Source organism: Arachis hypogaea, chromosome 18, assembly GCF_003086295.3.
Source record: "Arachis hypogaea cultivar Tifrunner chromosome 18, arahy.Tifrunner.gnm2.J5K5, whole genome shotgun sequence".
Classification (NCBI taxonomy): domain Eukaryota; kingdom Viridiplantae; phylum Streptophyta; class Magnoliopsida; order Fabales; family Fabaceae; genus Arachis; species Arachis hypogaea.
In genome coordinates this window covers 74,270,519-74,291,085 of record NC_092053.1, presented here as the reverse complement: position 1 = coordinate 74,291,085, position 20,567 = coordinate 74,270,519, and positions in this window count along the sequence as shown.

Below are 20,567 nucleotides of genomic sequence, written 5' to 3'. Positions count from 1 at the left end.
AATTGAGGAAATTCTATCTCAATCTCACCTTGAGATCTCTCTGTTTTTCTTACTGTAGCTTCTGGAAAATTGAACTTGGATTTACATTTCTACATTGCTCTCTTCTTTAATTTGGCATTTGCTTTCTAAATTTGGATCTAAGAAGGCATTGAGATCTAGACTTAGTTATCTAGTCTCTTGGGTCCTGAGATCTATTGGTTTCCATTTTAATTTCCTTGTTTAATTACTACACCAAGTTTATTTTCCTTTTAGTTTTGAGATTCGGTTTAACTAATTACGTCAACTACTCTTCATTCTGTTAAGTTTTGCTTTTCCCTGTTTAATTCCTGCAGATCCAATTCCCATTCCCCTTTTATTTTTCAAGTCATTTATATTTCTTGCACTTTAAGTTTCTGCAATTTACATTACTTGCACTTTAAGATTCAGTTCTTTTTCTTTTTGTTCCCTTTAATTTCCTGCAAATCACCCACTCCCCTTTACATTCTATGCAATTTAATTCCTGTCAACATAATTTCACACAATCAACACTTGTTTGCTTGACTAATTCAACTACTAAACTAAAGTTGCTCAATCCTTCAATCCTTGTGGGATCGACCTCACTCCCGTGAGTTTTATTACTTGATGCGACCCGGTACACTTGCCGGTGAGTTTTGTGTCGGATCGTTTTTCGTACATCACTCCACCATCATCCTTTTTAACCGTAGTGTTGCCCGATTTCTTGGGAACAACCTGGACCGGGCTCACTCACTCACTGTCAAAAATTGGGTATATGATACCCGCATCAAGTATCCTAGTGACCTCCTTCTTTACCACATCGAGGATGGTTGGGTTGAGCCTCCTTTGCGGTTGCCTAACCGGCCGAGCTCCCTCTTGGAGAAATATACGATGCATGCACTTGCGGGGGTCAATCCTCACAATATCGGCTAGGCTCCAACCAATTGCCTTCTTATACTTTCTTAGTACATCTAGGAGCTTCCCTTCCTCTTCACTAGAAAGCTTACTAGAAATAATGACCGAAAACCTTTAGTTGTCCTCTTAGAAAGCATACTTCAAATGAGATGAAAGAGGCTTCAGTTCACTCTTTGCCTCAAGCTGAGGTTCCTTTTCATCAAGCTCATGGAGTTCATTCTCAACAACTTTCTCTTGTTCATCCTCTTGGTCATCCGTCTCTTCAACAATAGGGTAGCATAACTTATTGTAGTCTTCTTTTCACACTTCCGTTACCACTTCATCGATTACATCACATCAAACAAACGGAATGCTCTTCGAGAGGATGCTTCATGGCTTCTTCCAAATTGAACTTGATAGTCTTGTCTTCAACCTCAAAGGAATATGTTCCGGTGAAGGCATCTAACTTGAAGGGTCTACCAAGTAGAACGGAGGATAAGCTTCTATTTTCTGTTGGAGGCATTTCAAGGATGTAAAAGTCAACCAGAAAGACCAAGTCCTTGATCACCACAAGTACATATTCTGCTATTCCCATCACAGTGATCACACTTTTATCGGCTAAGGCAAACTTCGCCGCCGACTTCTTTAATGGAGCTAAATTCAACCGCACAAAGATAGAAAGCGGCATGATGCTTACGCAAGCTCATAGATCACACATACAGTCATAAAAAGTGTGCCCACCAATATAACAAGACACCATACAAGGCCCAGGGTCACCATATTTTTTTGGAATAGGCTCCATCAAGGAAGAAATCGAACTACCCAAGGATAATATCTCCAACTCTTCTATCCTATCCTTATGTGTACACAAGTCTTTCAAAAATTTTGCATACTTCGGAATTTGTTGGATAGCATCAAGAAGTGGTATGGTTACCTCAACCTTCTTGAACACTTGAAGCATGTTCAAATCAAATTCCGGGGTCTTCTTTGCTTTCTTCACCATGGAAGGAAATGGGATAGGAATGGACTCATCCACTATAGCTTTCCTCATGCCTTTTGTCTACCTCATCTTCTTCATGCGGAGCTTCAACAACCACTTTTTCCTCATGAATGTCTTACATGACCCTAGGAGGTATCTCCTCCAATGTAGTCTCCGACCGTAGAGTGATGGCATTGAGACCGTCCTTGGGGTTTGGAAGGGGTTGGGATGGAAGGTTAGAAGAGCTTGAGGGTTGGTTGGTGTTGTTGTTGGACATCTTTGAAAGTATGTTGGCGAGGTTGGCCAATTGGGCGCCTAAGGAATCAAATTGAGCCTTGTTGCTCTCGTTCCGTTTCTCCATAGCGGCTCTAACCTCATCAACTTGATTGGTGAAAGATGAAGAGGTTTGGTTGGACTGTTGTCTATGGTGTGGTACTTAGTATTTGGTGTAGTTGCTTTGGTTTTGGTTGTGGTGATTTTGGTTGGCTTGGTGGTTGTTGTTGTTATGGTGGTATTGGGATGAAGATTGGTTGTTGTTGTGATGATAAAAAGAGTTGTTCCATCTTTGGTTTTGATTGCTCCCTTGTGCATTATCCCTCCACCCTTGGTTTTGATTACTACCATGAGAGTAGTTGTTTTGGCCTTGAGAAGGGTAGGGCGGACGGTTGTTGTAATTCACATTGGCTACGATAAGGGCATGCTCCTCTTGAATTTGATGGCATTGATCGGTGTAATGTGTGGTACTAGAGCACAAACCACAAATCCTATGAGGGCCTTCAAGTTGAGAAACTGGGGGTGGAGCTTGGATGGCTTGGATGGAGTAGTATTCCTTTTGATCTTTTTGTATTTGCGTGAGGATAGTGGTCATGTCCCCAAGCGCCTTAGTTAAGCTTGCTTCGGAAGGGGATGGTTCTACCACACCCTTGAGAGGATTACTTCTCACCCTTACATGTTGTGTAGCCTCGGTAACATCATTTATCAATTTCCAAGCTTCTCCCTCCGTCTTGTTTTTTGAAAGGGAACCACCACTAGAAGCGGTGAGCAAACTTCTATCTTCCACACAAAGACCTCCGGTAAAGTAACTAATGAGCAAGTGAGTGTTCAATCCATGGTGTGGATAAGATTCCAATAGCCTCTTGAACCGAGTCCAATACTTATATAAACTCTCTTGGTCCCTTTGCATTATACCTGAGATCTCCTTCCGAATGTAATCGGTCTTCTCCGGTGGGAAGAACTTATCTAGAAACTCTCTTCTCAAGAAATCCCAATTGGTCACAATCTCATCCGGTAGCGAATAAAACCATATCTTTGCTTGCCCTTCAAGAGAGAAGGAAAAGGCAAAAATCATAATAGCCAACTCATCGGCTCCATGCCTTCGAGCCGTAGAACAAGCAACTTTAAAGTCTCTTAGATGTCGGATGGGGTCTTGACCTGGCAACCCATGATACTTAGGAAGTAAATGTATCAAGCTACTCTTCAACTCAAAATTCGGATCAAGGTTGGGATACCTTGCTTGCAAAGGTTGAAGTATGAGATCCAGAGCTCCTTGCTCATGTAAAGTGATCCGTCGTGGCTCTGCCATGTATGGTTTACCTGTAGGATGCAAAGATGTATTAGTAGTGCCAACAGAAGAATACGAAGTAGCGGACTCCAAGTCACTCTCGGTACCATTTAGGGATTCGGTATGTTCCTCAAGAGAGGCCGAAGTACTAGCCGTATAGTCTGACCGCCGTCTAGCTTGCCAAGTGTATAACAAAGTTCTTTCGATCTCAGGATCAAACTCGGCTAAGCTAGAATTCGGTTGAGACCGAGTCATCAAAATTGGGAGTCATAGCACACATACAAAAGAAATCTAAACTATAGCTAAGTATTGGAAGAAAGTAAATTATCTACAATATTCACATATTCACATAACCAATATCAAGGCATATGTTGCAACCATTCCCCGGCAACGGTGCCAAAAATTTGATGGCCACAGAATACCGTCGGTAAGGAAATTCACAAGATTTTCGCGTTGCAAGTATAGCCCTCAACCGACAAATAATCCGCGAATCAAATTTCGAAGGAATTGGTTGTCACAAGTTCAACCCCAATAAAAGTAACCGAAGTATTCAAATCTCGGGTCGTCTCACAAGGAATGGGCAAACATGTGCATCAACATTGGTTAGAATTCCGAGGTTGCAAGTTATGAGCAAGAAATTAAACTAAGAATCCTAACAAGCAAGTAATCTTGAAGTGCAAGAAACTAATTCAATTAACTAAAGCAAGATGTGAGCAATTCTAAACTAATAAGATAACATCCAATATAAGTCTACTCTAAAACTAAACAATTAACTATGACTAAGACAAAGCAATTAGGATTTTTAGGTTTTCAAATATGAATGATAAAACAACTCTTGGCTAGACACGGGAATTGGGGGCACTATCCTTGTCTAATAACCGACAATTATGAGGAACCAAACTCATTAAGTCTACTTCTATACTTGAAGTATGTTAAATGGTTTAGTCAATATCAACCCATAAGGTCCAACCTAGCTATTAATTGACTTAGTAGTAGGCTAGTGTCAATGGCTATCAAATTGACTACTAAGGATTCCCAAATCATCAAATCCATTAGACTCAATGACTCAAGTTTACCCAATTCCCTTAGCCTAGGCCAAGAGTAAAGAGAACTACTCCATAATCAAGGGAAATATTTCGTCAAACACATGGTGAGCATTACTAAAAGACATATTCAAAGTGCAATTAAATTGAAATTAACAAGTAACCACTAACAATTATCAACATACAATCACTCAAACAACACAATTAACTGACGAACTGGATTTCCTATCGGTAAAGAAAATTCACAAATATAATCGCGTTGTAAGTATAGCTTCTAAACCAACAGAAAATCCTTTTGTAAAAACGTTTGGTTGTCACAAGTAACAAACCCAATTTTATAAACGGAAGTATTCAAACCTCGGGTCGTCTTCTCAAGGAACTGCAGGGAGGTGTTCTTATTATTAGTTATGGAAAATAGTGTTTTGGGGTTTTAAAAGATTTGAACAAGGGAGATAAATTGCAGGAATTAATAAATTAATAACTAATAAAACTCTTGGCAAGGTACAAAAATTTGGAAGTCTTATCCTAGTTATCCTTATCGATGGTGATGAGAATTGAGTTTTAATCCCACTTAGTTAACCTTTACTAAAGCAAAGGAAAATCAAGTGGACTAATTAGTTTGATCCTCAAGTCCTAGTCAATTCCTAAGAAAGGACTAGAGTTAGTGGAATTCAATTCAATTAGCAAAAATAACAATTATCAATCACGATGAGTTTGATAACTCAAGAGTCTCCAATTAATCAATTAAAGCCAAGAATATAAAAAAGCTAAAGATAAATTTGAAATACCTCAATTGCATTAATAAAAGAAAATCAATCTAAACATAAGGAGTTCATGAGCCAAATTGGTAACATAAGTCAGATACGAATAAAAGCATTAGAATAAATGAAAATATAAAAGGAATATTGAACCTGAGAGGAAGTTGAAATCCTAAATCCTTTAAGAGGAATCCTAATCCTAAAACCTAAGAGAAAGGAGAGAGCCTCTCTCTCTAAAAACTACATCTAAATTATGAAAAGTGAATAATGGAAGACTTCCCAATGAATGGATGCATTCCCCCACTTTATAGCCTCTAATATGTGTTTTCTAGGCCGAAAACTGGGTCAAAATAGGCCAAAAATCGCTGGGGGCGATTTCTGGTATGTACATGTCGCAGGAAAGTGACGCGGAAGCGTCGTCCACGCATTCGCGCGGATTGGGTTTTCGCCAGGTAAGGATATATATATATATATATATATATATATATATATATATATATATATATATATATAGCTAACAAAGTGAATCCTTGATTAGTCTAAGATCTCACCTAACATATACATATTTTATATAATTTAAAATGCTTTACCTAGCTACCCAAATTTTTCCCACTTTTGTATTACATGCTCATGTATCAAACTTATTTTTGAATTTTGTTCCATGTGCATTGATTCTTTTTATTTTGCATTTGGGGTAATTAATATATATATTTTTTGTATCCCCTTATTTAATTACTTAATATTTTTTTTTCAATGCACATGGTAATTTAATTATTTTGATTTCACATGAGCATGCTTCCTAAATTTTCAAATAACTTATTCAATATAATTTCCTTTTTTTTTTCTATCATCCCATGTTCCCATAAAATTCCCCATACTTAAATTATACACAATATCTATCTTAAGCTAACCAAGGATTCAACTTGGGATTTTTATTTTGTTTTTCTGCTTAAGGCTAGTAATGTGGTTATGGAATATAGGGGGGTGAAAAAGCTCAAAGTGGCTAACAAGGGTGACATAAAAAGGGTACGCTTATTTGGGATAAGTGAGTGAAAACAAGTAATGGCCTCAATCATATGCAAGCATGTAAATACACTAAATAATGGACATATAGAATGGAACAAAGCAAAGATTGCAATCATAGAAAAGAAAACACACAAGAATAAAATATTTATGGTTAAATAATGTAACCATGTACTTAGGCTCAAAATCTCACAGGTTGTGTGTTCTAGCTTTTTAAACTATGTTCCAAATACAACTTCAAACAAGTTTATCACAAATTTTTCAATTTAAATTAGTGAAATACTATAAAAATTTATTGAAAAAGAAAATATTACTTCAACCAAGTAGTAACTAAATGCATAAAATCAAGAAAACATGCAATTAAATATGCAAATACAACAATGAACAAACAAAGAAAATAGAGTATTGGTGTTGAAAAGAAGGTAACTAACCCTTGGAAGTCGGTATCGACCTCCCCACATTTAAAGATTGCACCGTCCTCGGTGCATGCTAAGATGTACAAGTGGATGGGGGTTGTGGTTCCTTAGCTGGGCTCTTTTTGTTCCTTTCCTTGCCGGTGGTTTTGGGAGTAGCTTTCTCTTTACCCTTCTTGGTGGCCATCCTGAAAAGGAAAAAAGAAAGTAACTTTTAAAGCTAAGGGTTAGAGAAAGGAAGAGAGCGAAAAAGGTGGTAATCAATGCACAATAAAGAAGAATGACGTTAACACATGGTCATGACTACATGTGAAAAGTTCATCAATGGAAATATAGCAAGTGCATGTAATGACAATTAAATGCAAGATGTTTATTGGCATGCTGACAAAGGCATGAGTAGCATAGATCAAGCATTGAATGTCCAAGTTAGATTACCAAGTCTTTCAAACTAACAACATGTTTGTAATAACAATTATATTTAATTAATAAAATGTAAAAAGGGTTTTGTGAAAGGCAAGCATTTAGAGTAGTAGAATAAAAGAAATCTAAATATAGTGTACAATGCCATACGGGCATTTTCACAAACACATAGCATGCATGGTGAATAAGCTATTGAATGTATTAAATTGAACATGCAAGCAACCCTTTAAAAAGTAATATATAATTGTCAAACAATTCCTTTAATAATCCACAAGCAAAATATAGAAAATAATGACCCAAATAAATTTCTAACACCAATGAAAATAATGCAATGAATGAAAATATGCAAATAAATTAAATGAAATAGAATGGTAGTGAAGAGGGATGAGAAGTTAAAGAGATGAAGAAGAAGAAAGTAAGAAAAGAAAGAAGAAAGAAGAAAAGATAGAAGAAATTAGGATTAGAAAAGATAAGATAAGATAATTGGCGCTGATCTGGATAAGTTGTGCGGCGCAGGCGACGCGAGAGCATGGGTCACACGTTCGCGTGGATAGCACTTCTATGAAGTGACGCGGACGCGTGGGTCACGCGTTCGCGTGGAGTGATTTGTGCCATTAGCGCGAGGGCAGCCTCGCGGTTGCGCAACTCTCTGTTTTAAATGCATTTTGCCAAAAATCTGGGTGACGCGGTAGTGTGGTTGACGCGATCACGTGAGTGGCCATTGGTGCACGAAATTGTGATCTCTGGTAATGGCTCCAAAGGCTGCCCTGCTCTAATCTCAATTCATAATTTGTCACAACTTCGATACAACTAACCAGCAAGTGCACTGGGTCGTCCAAGTAATAAACCTTACGTGAGTAAGGGTCGATCCCACGGAGATTGTTGGTATGAAGCAAGCTATGGTCACCTTGTAAATCTCAGTTAGGCGGATATAAAATAGTTATGGAGTTTTCGAATTTAATATAATAAAATAAGGATAGAAATACTTATGTAAATCATTGGTGAGAATTTCAGATAAGCGCATAGAGATGCTTTCGTTCCGCTGAACCTCTGCTTTCCTGCTGTCTTCATCCAATCAGTCTTACTCCTTTCCATGGCTGGCTTTTTGTAAGGATGTCACCGGTGCCAATGGCTACTTTCAATCCTCTCGGGAAAATGGTCCAAATGCTCTGTCACAGCACGGCTAATCGTCTGGAGGCATCACCTTTGTCGATGGTTGCATCCTATTCCTCTTTGTGAAAATGGTCCGATGCGCTGTCACTGCATGGCTAATCATCTTGGAGGTTCTCGATCATACTGGAATAGAATTTACTATCCTTTTACGTCTGTCACTACGCCCAGCACGTGTGAGTTTGAAGTTCGTCACAGTCATTCAATCCCAGAGTCCTACTTGGAATACCACGGACAAGGTTTAGACTTTCCGGACTCTCATGAATGCCGCCATCAATCTAGCCTATACCACGAAGATTCTAATTAAGAGATCTAAGAGATACTCATTCAATCTAAAGTAGAACGGAAGTGGTTGTCAGGCACGCATTCATAGGGAATGATGATGATTGTCACGTTCATCACATTCAGGTTGAAGTGCGAATGAATATCTTAGAAGCGGAATAAGTTGAATTGAATAGAAAACAGTAGTACTTTGCATTAATCTTTGAGGAACAGCAGAGCTCCACACCTTAATCTATGGAGTGTAGAAACTCTACCGTTGAAAATACATAAGTGATAATGGAGTTCATTGGTCTCGGCCCCAGAGGGGAACCGGAGTAACCAAGACTACGAATACAATGATAAAAAGTTCTATTTATAATAAACTAGTCACTAGGGTTTACAGAAGTAAGTAATTGATGCATAAATCCACTTCCGGGGCCCACTTGGTGTGTGCTTGGGCTGAGCTTGAAGTCTACACGTGGAGAGATCATTCTTGGAGTTGAACGCCAGCTTTTGTGCCATTTTGGGCGTTGAACTCCACTTTGCAACTTGTTTCTGGCGCTGGACGCCAGAATTGGGCAGAGAGCTGGCGTTGAACGCCAGTTTGCGTCATCTAAACTCGGGCAAAGTATGGACTATTATATATTGCGGGAAAGCCCTGGATGTCTACTTTCCAACGCAATTGGAAGCGCGCCATTTTGAGTTCTGTAGCGCCAGAAAATCCATTTTGAGTGCAGGGAGGTCAGAATCCAACAGCATCAGCAGTCCTTCTTCAACCTCTGAATCTGATTTTTGCTCAAGTCCCTCAATTTCAGCTAGAAAATACCTGAAATCACAGAAAAATACACAAACTCATAGTAAAGTCTAGAAATGTGAATTTAGCATAAAAACTAATGAAAACATCCCTAAAAGTAACTAGATCCTACTAAAAACATACTAAAAATAATGCCAAAAAGCGTATAAATTATCCGCTCATCACAACACCAAACTTAAATTGTTGCTTGTCCCCAAGCAACTGAAAATCAAATAGGATAAAAAGAAGAGAATATACTATAAATTCCAAACTATCAATGAAACATAGCTTCAATAAGATGAGCGGGACTTGTAGCTTTTTGCCTCTTGAATAGTTTTGGCATCTCACTTTATCCATTGAGGTTCAGAATGATTGGCATCTATAGGAACTCAGAGTTCAGATAGTGTTATTGATTCTCCTAGTTTAGTATGATGATTCTTGAACACAGCTTCTTTATGAGTCTTGGCCATGGCCCTAAGCACTTTGTTTTCCAGTATTACCACCGGATACATAAATGCCACAGACACATAATTGGGTGAATCTTTTCAGATTGTGACTCAGCTTTGCTAAAGTCCCCAATTAGAGGTGTCTAGGGTTCTTAAGTACACTCTTTTTTTGCTTTGGACCTTGACTTTAACCGCTCAGTCTCAAGTTTTCACTTGACACCTTCACGCCACAAGCACATGGTTAGGGACAGCTTGGTTTAGCCGCTTAGGCCAGGATTTTATTCCTTTAGGCCCTCCTATCCACTGATGCTCAAAGCCTTGGGATCCTTTTTATTTACCCTTGCCTTTTGGTTTTAAGGGTTATTTGCTTTTTTCTCTTGCCTCTTGGTTTTAAGATCTTTTGGCTTTTTCTGCTTGCTTTTTCTTTTTCTTCCTAATTTTTTTTGCCTATTTTTTTTTTCTGCAAGCTTTGTTCTTTGCTGCTTTTTCTTGCTTCAAGAATCATTTTTATGATTTTTCAGATTATAAAATAACATGTCTCCATGTCATCATTCTTTCAAGAGCTAACATATTTAACATTTTTAAACAACAACTTCAAAAGACATATGCACTGTTCAAGCATTCATTCAGAAAACAAGAAGCATTGTCACCACATCAATATAATTAAACTAAGTTCAAGGATAAATTCGAAACTCATGTACTTCTTATTCTTTTGAATTAAAACATTTTTCATTTAAGAGAGGTGATGGATTCATAGGACATTCATAACTTTAAGACATAGTTACTAACTACTAATGATCATGTAATGAAGACACAAACATGGATAAGCACTTAACATAGAAAACGAAAAACAGAGAAAGTAAGAACAAGGAATGAGTCCACCTTAGTGATGGGTGTGTTTCTTTCTTGAGGAATCAATGATGTCCTTGAGCTCTTCTATGTCTCTTCCTTGTCTTTGTTGCTCCTCCCTCATTGCTTTTTGATCTTCTCTAATTTCATGAAGGATGATGGAGTGTTCTTGATGTTCCACCCTTAATTGTCCCATGTTGGAACTTAATTCTCCTACGGAGGTGTTAATTTGCTCCCAAAAATTCTGTGGAGGCAAGTGCATCCCTTGATGTATCTCAGGAATTTCTCGATGATGAGCTTCTTCATGTTCCTGTTGGGATTCATGAATGTGCTCTCTTGTTTGCTCCATCCTTTTCTTAGTGATGGGCTTGTGAGATGAATCTTTCCATCTCCCATGGCTCATAGGTGGAAGCATTTGTCTTCCCTTTCCTCTTTCATGAGGTTTCTCTGGCCTTAGATGCCATTAATGGTAATGGAAAAACAAAAAGCTTATGCTTTTACCACACCAAACTTAGAATATTGCTCGCCCTCGAGCAAGAGAAGAAAGAATAGATGAAGAAGAAGAAGATATGGAGGAGATAGAGGGATGTGTGTATGGATGTGAGTGGTGAATGGAAAACAGAAGGGATGACCACGAATGGAGAGAGAGAGAGGGTGAGGTGGGTGGGGATCCTGTGAGATTCACAGATCCTGAGATGATCCTGCAGGATCCACAAATCCTGAGATGATCCTGTGGGGTCCACAGATCCTGAGATGATCCTATGGAATCCACAGATTCTGAGGTGTTCAAGGAATCCTTGCACCAAATTAGGCATGTAAAATGCCCTTGCACACAACTCTGGGCGTTCAGCGCCAGGTTGGTGCCCATTTTGGGCGTTCAACGCCCATTTGTTGCCCATTTCTAGTGTTGAACGCCAGAACCATGCTTGTTCTGGGCGTTCAGCGCCAGCTTTTCTCTAGGGTGCAATTCTGGCGTTCAGCGCCCAGATGCTGCCCATTTTGGGCGTTCAGCACCCAGATACTGCCCATTTTGGGCGTTCAGCGCCAGAACCATGCTCTGTTCTGGCGTTGAACGCCAGACAGGTGCTTCCTCCAGGGTGTGATTTTTCTTCCGCTATTTTTGATTCTGTTTCTAAATTTTTCGTTTATTTTTTGACTCCACATGATCATGAACCTAAGAAAACATGAAAAATAAAAATAAAATTAGATAAATAAACATTGGGTTGCCTCCCAACAAGCGCTTCTTTAATGTCAATAGCTTGACAGTGGGCTCTCATGGAGCCTCACAGATGTGTAGAGCTTTGTTGAGACCTCCCAACACCAAACTTAGAGTTTCGATATGGGGGTTTAACACCAAACTTAGAGTTTGGTTGTGGCCTTCTAACACCAAACTTAGAGTTTGACTGTGGGGGCTTTGGTTGACTCTGCTTTGAGAGAAGCTTTTTCTGCTTCCTCTCCATGGATGCAGAGAGAGATCCTTGAGTTGTAAACACAAGGTTGTCCTTATTTAATTGAAGGATCAATTCTCCTCTGTCCACATCAATCACAGCTCTTGCTGTGGCTAGGAAAGGTCTTCCTAGGATGATGGATTCATCCTCTTCCTTTCCAGTATCCAGGACTATGAAATCAGCAGGGATGTAAAGGCCTTCAACCTTTACTAACACGTCCTCTACTTGTCCATAAGCCTGTTTTCTTGAATTGTCTACCATCTCTAATGAGATTTTAGCAGCTTGCACCCCATAGATTCCCAGTTTCTTTATTACAGAGAGGGGCATGAGGTTTATTCCTGAACCAAGGTCACACAGAGCCTTAAAGATCATGGTGCCTATGGTACAAGGTATTATGAACTTTCCAGGATCCTGTCTCTTCTGAGGCAATGTCAGTTGATCCAGATCACTTAGTTCATTGGTGAACAAGGGAGGTTCATCTTCCCAAGTTTCAATACCAAATAATTTGGCATTTAGCTTCATGATTGCACCAAGGAACTTGGCAGCTTGCTCTTCAGTAACATCCTCATTTTCTTCAGATGAGGAATACTCATCAGAGCTCATGAATGGCATAAGGAGGTTTAATGGAATCTCTATGGTCTCTAGATGAGTCTCAGATTCCTTAGGTTCCTTAGAGGGAAGCTTCTTATTGATCACTGGACGTCCCAGGAGGTCTTCCTCCTTGGGATTCACGTCCTTCTCCTCTCTTGTGGGTTCGGCCATGGTAATTAATTCAATGGCCTTGCACTCTCCTTTTGGATTCTCTTCTGTATTGCTTGGGAGAGTACTAGGAGGGACTTCAGTGATCCTTTTACTCAGCTGGCCCACTTGTGCTTCTAAATTTCTAATGGAAGACCTTGTTTCATTCATGAAACTCACAGTGGCCTTATATAGATCAGAGACTAAATTTGCTAAGCTAGATGGATTCTGCTCAGAATTCTCTGTCTGTTGTTGAGTGGATGATGGAAAAGGCTTGCTATTGCTAAACCTATTTCTTCCACCATTATTAAAGCCTTGTTGAGGCTTTTGATCCTTCCATGAGAGATTTGTGTGATTTCTCCATGATGGATTGTAGGTGTTTCCATATGGTTCACCCATGTATGTTAACTCTGCTATTGCAGGGTTCTCAGCATCATAAGCTTCTTCCTCAGAAGATGCCTCTTGAGTACTGTTGGATGCAGCTTGCATTCCATTCAGACTCTGAGAAATCATATTGACTTGCTGAGTCAATATTTTATTCTGAGCCAATATGGCATTCAGAGTATCAATTTCAAGAACCCCCTTCTTCATAGGCGTCCCATTACTCACAGGATTCCTCTCCAAAGTGTACATAAACTGGTTATTAGCAACCATGTCAATGAGTTCTTGAGTTTCTGCGGGCATTTTCTTTAGGTGAATGGATCCACCTGCAGAAGTATCCAATGACATCTTTGATAGCTCAGATAAACCATCATAGAATATATCTAGGATGGTCCATTCTGAAAGCATGTCAGAAGGATACTTTTTGGTCAGCTACTTGTATCTTTCCCAAGCTTCATAGAGGGATTCACCTTCTTTCTGTCTGAAGGTTTGAACATTAGCTCTAAGCATGCTCAGCTTTTGAGGAGGAAAGAACTTGGCTAAGAAAGCCGTGACCAGCTTATCCCAAGAGTTCAGGCTGTCTTTGGATTGAGAGTCCAACCATATTCTAGCTCTGTCTCTTACAGCAAAAGGGAAAAGCATGAGCCTGTAGACTTCAGGATCTACTCCATTAGTCTTAACAGTATCACAGATCTGCAAGAATTCAGTTAAGAACTGAAAAAGATCTTCAGATGGGAGTCCATGAAACTTGCAGTTCTGCTACATCAGAGAAACTAGCTGAGGTTTCAGCTCAAAATTGTTTGCTCCAATAGTAGGAATGGAGATGCTTCTTCCATGTAAATTGGAATTAGGTGCAGTAAAGTCACCAAGCATTTTCCTTGCATTATTGTTGTTGGGTTCGGCTGCCATCTCCTTTACTTGTTCGAAATTTTCAATAAGGTTGTCTCTGGATTGTTGTAATTTAGCTTCTCTTAGTTTTCTCTTCAGAGTCCTTTCAGGTTCTGGATCAGCTTCAACAAGAATGCCTTTTTCTTTGTCCCTGCTCATAAGAAAGAGAAGAGAAAAAGAAAAGAAGAGGAATCCTCTATGTCACAGTAAAGAGGTTCCTTATTGTTAGTAGAAGAAGAAAAGGAATAGGGGTGAAGAAGAATGAAGAATCCAAACACAAAGGTGATGATAGGAGTAGAGATGTGAATAAATAAATAGAAGGGGATGAGAGGAGGAGAGAATTTTCGAAAAAAATTTTTGAAAAAGAGTTAGTGATTTTCGAAAATAGTTTTTGAAAAAGGATAGTAGTTTTTCGAAAATTCAAATAAAAATAAAATAATTAGTCTAATTAAAAAGAAATTTTGAAAAAGAGGGAAGATTTTTTCGAAAATTAGAGAGAGAGAGTTAGTTAGGTGGTTTTGAAAAAGGTAAGAAACAAACAAAAAGTTAGTTGAAACAAATTTTGAAAAGATAAGAAGTTAGGAGGTTAGAAAAGATATTTTGAAATCAAATTTTTGAAAGAGATAAGATAAGAAGATATTTTTGAAAAGATATGATTGAAATTAGTTTTTGAAAAAGATTTGATTTAAAATCACAATTAATGACTTGATTCACAAGAAATCACAAGATATGATTTTAGAACTTAAAGCTTGAATCTTTCTTAACAAGTAAGTAACAAACTTGAAATTTTTGAATCAAAACATTAATTGGTGATATTATTTTCGAAAATTATGTGATAAAGATAAGAAAAAGATTTTTGAAAAATATTTTTAAAATTTTTGAAAATAACTAAGAAAAATGAAAAAGATTTGATTTTTGAAAAAGATTTTGAAAAAGATAAGATTTTTAAATTGAAAATTTGATTTGACTCATAAGAAACAACTAGATTTTAAAAATTTTTGAAAAAGTCAACTCAAATTTTCAAATTTTATGAGAGGAAAAAGGGAAAGATATTTTTTTTTATTTTTGAATTTTTAATGATGAGAGAGAAAAACATGAAAATGATGCAATGCATGAAAATTTTTTTGATCAAAGTATGTGATGAATGCAAGAACACTATGAATGTCAAGATGAACACCAAGAACACTTTGAAGATCATGATGAACATCAAGAACATATTTTTGAAAATTTTTATATGCAAAGAAAACATGCAAGACACCAAACTTAGAAATTTTTCATGTATAGACACTATGAATGCAAAAATGCACATGAAAAACAAGAAAAGACACAAAACAAGAAAACATCAAGATCAAACAAGAAGACTTACCAAGAACAACTTGAAGATCATGAAGAACACTATGAATGCATGAATTTTTCAAAGAATGCAAGATGAATATGCAATTGACACCAAACTTTCAACTTGACTCAAGACTCAAACAAGAAACACAATATTTTTTATTTTTATGATTTTATAAATTTTTTTTTTTGTATTTTCTTTTAATTTTTTTGAAAATCATTTTGAAAAAAGAAAAATAAGGATTCCAAAATTTTTAATATGAATTCCAGGAATCATATGCTCTTTAGTCTAAAGCTCCAATCAAAGGGTCAGGCATGGCTTAATAGCCAGCCAAGCTCTAGCATGTAAATTACATCCATTGAGGTGATTAGCTGAAGACCAGTCTCAAAGCAGTTTGGGTATGGCTTTACAGCCAGATAGGATTCAACATGTTTCATGAAACACTAGAATTCATTCTTAAAAATTCTGAACAAAAATATTTTTATGAAAACACATTTTTTCTTTTTTTTTTTTTGAAAACAAAGGAAAAATTTTTGAAAGATTTTTGAAAAATTTTTGAAAAGAAAACAAAAAGAAAGTTACCTAATCTGAGCAACAAGATGAACCGTCAGTTGTCCAAACTCAAACAATCCCCGGCAACGGCGCCAAAAACTTGGTGCACGAAATTGTGATCTCTGGTAATGGCTCCAAAGGCTTGGTGCTCTAATCTCAATTCATAATTTGTCACAACTTCTATACAACTAACCAGCAAGTGCACTGGGTCGTCCAAGTAATAAACCTTACGTGAGTAAGGGTCGATCCCATGGAGATTGTTGGTATGAAGCAAGCTATGGTCACCTTGTAAATCTCAGTCAGGCGGATATAAAATAGTTATGGAGTTTTCGAATTTAATATAATAAAATAAGGATAGAAATACTTATGTAAATCATCGGTGAGAATTTCAGATAAGCGCATAGAGATGCTTTCGTTCCTCTGAACCTCTGCTTTCCTGCTGTCTTCATCCAATCAGTCTTACTCCTTTCCATGGCTGGCTTTTTGTAAGGATGTCACCGGTGCCAATGGCTACTTTCAATCCTCTCGGGAAAATGGTCCAAATGCTTTGTCACAGCACGGCTAATCGTCTGGAGGCATCACCCTTGTCGATGGTTGCATCCTATTCCTCTTTGTGAAAATGGTCCGATGCGCTGTCACTGCATGGCTAATCATCTTGGAGGTTCTCGATCATACTGGAATAGAATTTAATATCCTTTTGCGTTTGTCACTACACCCAGCACGTGCGAGTTTGAAGTTCGTCACAGTCATTCAATCCCAAAGTCCTACTCGGAATACCACGGACAAGGTTTAGACTTTCTGGACTCTCATGAATGCCGCCATCAATCTAGCCAATTCCACGAAGATTCTGATTAAAAGATCTAAGAGATACTCATTCAATCTAAGGTAGAACAGAAGTGGTTGTCAGTCACGCGTTCATAGGGAATGATGATGATTGTCACGTTCATCACATTCAGGTTGAAGTGCGAATGAATATCTTAGAAGCGGAATAAGTTGAATTGAATAGAAAACAGTAGTACTTTGCATTAATCTTTGAGGAACAGCAGAGCTCCACACCTTAATCTATGGAGTGTAGAAACTCTACCGTTGAAAATACATAGGTGATAATGGAGTTCATTGGTCTCGGCCCCAGAGGGGAACCGGAGTAACCAAGACTACGAATACAATGATAAAAAGTTCTATTTATAATAAACTAGTCACTAGGGTTTACAGAAGTAAGTAATTGATGCATAAATCCACTTCCAGGGCCCACTTGGTGTGTGCTTGGGCTGAGCTTGAACGCCAGCTTTTGTGCCATTTTGGGCGTTGAACTCCACTTTGCAATTTGTTTCTGGCGTTGGACGCCAGAATTGGGCAGAGAGCCGGTGTTGAACGCCAGTTTTCATCATCTAAACTCGAGCAAAGTATGGACTATTATATATTGCTGGAAAGCCCTGGATGTCTACCTTCCAACGCAATTGGAAGCGCGCCATTTTGAGTTCTGTAGCACCAGAAAATCAATTTTGAGTGCAGGGAGGTCAGAATCCAACAGCATCAGCAGTCCTTCTTCAACCTCTGAATCTGATTTTTGTTCAAGTCCCTCAATTTCAACAAGAAAATACCTGAAATCACAGAAAAACACACAAACTCATAGTAAAGTCCAGAAATGTGAATTTAATATAAAAACTAATGAAAACATCCCTAAAAGTAACTAGATCCTGCTAAAAATATACTAAAAACAATGCCAAAAAGCGTATAAATTATCCGCTCATCAGCCATACTTTGAAAAATGACACGGACGCATGGGGCACACGTTCGCATGGTGGGGCTTGTGCTTCTAGCGCGGTTCCAGCCCCACTCCATCACAACTTGCTGCCATACACCCTTTTTACGTCGATTTTTAGGGCACGCGTTCGCGTGGGAGGCATTTTTCGCAAATGACGCGGACGCGTCAGCGACGCGGTCGTGTGGATCAATTTGTGCCAAAGGCACGCCTCCAGCCACGCTCTCGCGTGACTCTCTGTTCAATTCTCTTTTCTTCAAAACGCACTGGTGACGCAGATGCATCAGCGACGATGCCGCGTCGCGTGCGTGCTTTTCTTTTTTTTTTGTTTTCTTTTTGGAAAGGTGATTTCAAGCTCCACTCCCTTGTGCTCTTTGACAACTTCCACCTCTTTGAAAACTTCTTCAATTTCAACCTCTTCCTCTTGGTAGCTTTCTTCCAATTCAATCTCTTCTTCATTACTTACCAAGGGCATGGGAGGTTGTGCTTCTTCTTCTTTAATTTCCATCTTTTGATCAACCTCTTCAAAGTCTTTAGCCATGATATGCCTTGGAGGTTTTACACCCTCTTTGGCATCAAATTCAAATGTCTTGGAAGGAGGTTCTATGACTGGACTTTCCCATGGAGGTTCTGCATCTCCTAAGTCTTCAACCACTTCCTCCTCTTTAACTATTATGGCTTTCTCCACTTGTTCCAATACAAAGCCATGTTCCTCATTGTCTACAGAAGTTTCTAGTGTCTCCTTCATGCTACGCTCTTCTTTTGATTCTCCACATGTAGCCATAGGAGTACTTTGAGTGTTCAGATGTTGGGAAGCTAATTTATTCACTAACTCGGTTAAGGCAGTCGCGAGTTCCAGTACATCTCTTTGCATCTTTGCTTGTCCTTGAAGAAGAACTCGAAGGGTGTCATCCATTAGAGATTGGGGTAGATATGAGGGTTCATTGGTTAGGAGAGAGGGCTCATAATACGGAGGTGGTTCTTCTTGATAAGGATATGGAGATGGTGAATATTGAGGTGATGGTTCTAGGAAGTAATTGGATTGGAGTTGGGGTGGATATGGGTTAGGGTCATCTGGAGGTGTTTGGTTGTAGGGGACTTGTGAGTATGGTGGTTCAAAGCTATGTTGAGGAGGTGGGTCATAGGTATATGATGGGGATCCACCATATCTATCATCTTGGTATGCACCTCGGAATGGCTCTTGACTATAGCAGTTTGGTGGGTGTTGGTTGTCACGAAAGGGTCCACCATAACAATTGTCTTGGCATGCATTGTAGGATGGTCTTTGTCTGTGGTATTGTAGAAGGTGTTGCTGCCAGAAGGGTTGATCAAATCCTCGTGGCTCCTTCCATCTCTGATTTTTTTGACCTTGATGCATGTTCCTATTATAATTCCCATTCCTTGCAACAACATTGGAACTAAACTTGAAACTAGAGGGGTGAGAATTCATAGCAGCTAATAAAAATTAAAAACAAATAAAAATTAATGAAGGTAAACTCCTAAAACTAGAAATTTAAATTAAATTTTGAATTTTAAATTTTGAAATTTGAATTTTGAAATTTGAAATTTTGAAATTTAAAATTTTGAAATTTGAAATTTGAATTAAATTTTGAAAATTAAATTTTGAAATTTGAATTTTTGAAAAAGTTAGCAATATAAGATAAAGATTTGAAAAAGATTTAAATTTTGAAAAGGTTTGTTGTTTTTTTTTAAATTTTTTTTTAAATTTAAATTTTGAAATTTTGAATTTTGAAATTTAAAACTAAGATAAGATAAGATAAAAAATTTTAAAATAAAAATCTGAAATTATTATATATATAAAAACAAATAAACAAGCAAAAAGCAAATATTTACAATAACCAATAATAAGGCACACGTTTGCAATTCCCCGGCAACGGCGTCATTTTGACGAACTGGATTTCCTATCGTTAAAGAAAATTCACAAATATAATCGCGTTGTAAGTATAGCTTCTAAACCAACAGAAAATCCTTTCGTACAAATGTTTGGTTGTCACAAGTAACAAACCCAATTTTATAAGCCAAAGTATTCAAACCTCGGGTCATCTTCTCAAGGAGCTGCAGGGAGGTGTTCTTATTATTAGTTATGGAAAACAGTGTCTTTGGGTTTTAAAAGATTTGAACAAGGGAGATAAATTACATGAATTAATAAATTAATAACTAATAAAACTCTTGGCAAGGTACGAAAATTTGGAAGTCCTATCCTAGTTATCCTTATCGATGGTGATGAGAATTGAGTTTTAATTCCACTTAGTTAACCTTTACTGAAGCAAACGAAAGCAAGTGGACTAATTAGTTTGATCCTCAAGTCCTAGTCAATTCCTAAGAAAGGACTAGAGTTAGTGGAATTCAATTCAATTAGCAAAAATAACAATTATCAATCACGATGAGTTTGATAACTCAAGAGTCTCCAATTAATCAATTAAAGCCAAGAATATAAAAAAGCTAAAGATAAATCTGAAATACCTCAATTGCATTAATAAAAGAAAATCAATCTAAACATAAGGAGTTCATGAGCCAAATTGGTAACATAAGTCAGATACGAATAAAAGCATTAGAATAAATAAAAATATAAAAGGAATATTGAACCTGAGAGGAAGTTAAAATCCTAAATCCTTTAAGAGGAATCCTAATCCTAAAACCTAAGAGAGAGGAGAGAACCTCTCTCTCTAAAAACTACATCTAAATTATGAAAAGTGAATAATGGAAGACTTCCCAATGAATGGATGCATTCCCCCACTTTATAGCCTCTAATCTGTGTTTTCTGAGCCAAAAACTGGGTCAAAAACAGGCCAAAAATCGCTGGGGGCGATTTTTGGTACGTACAGGTCGCGGGAAAG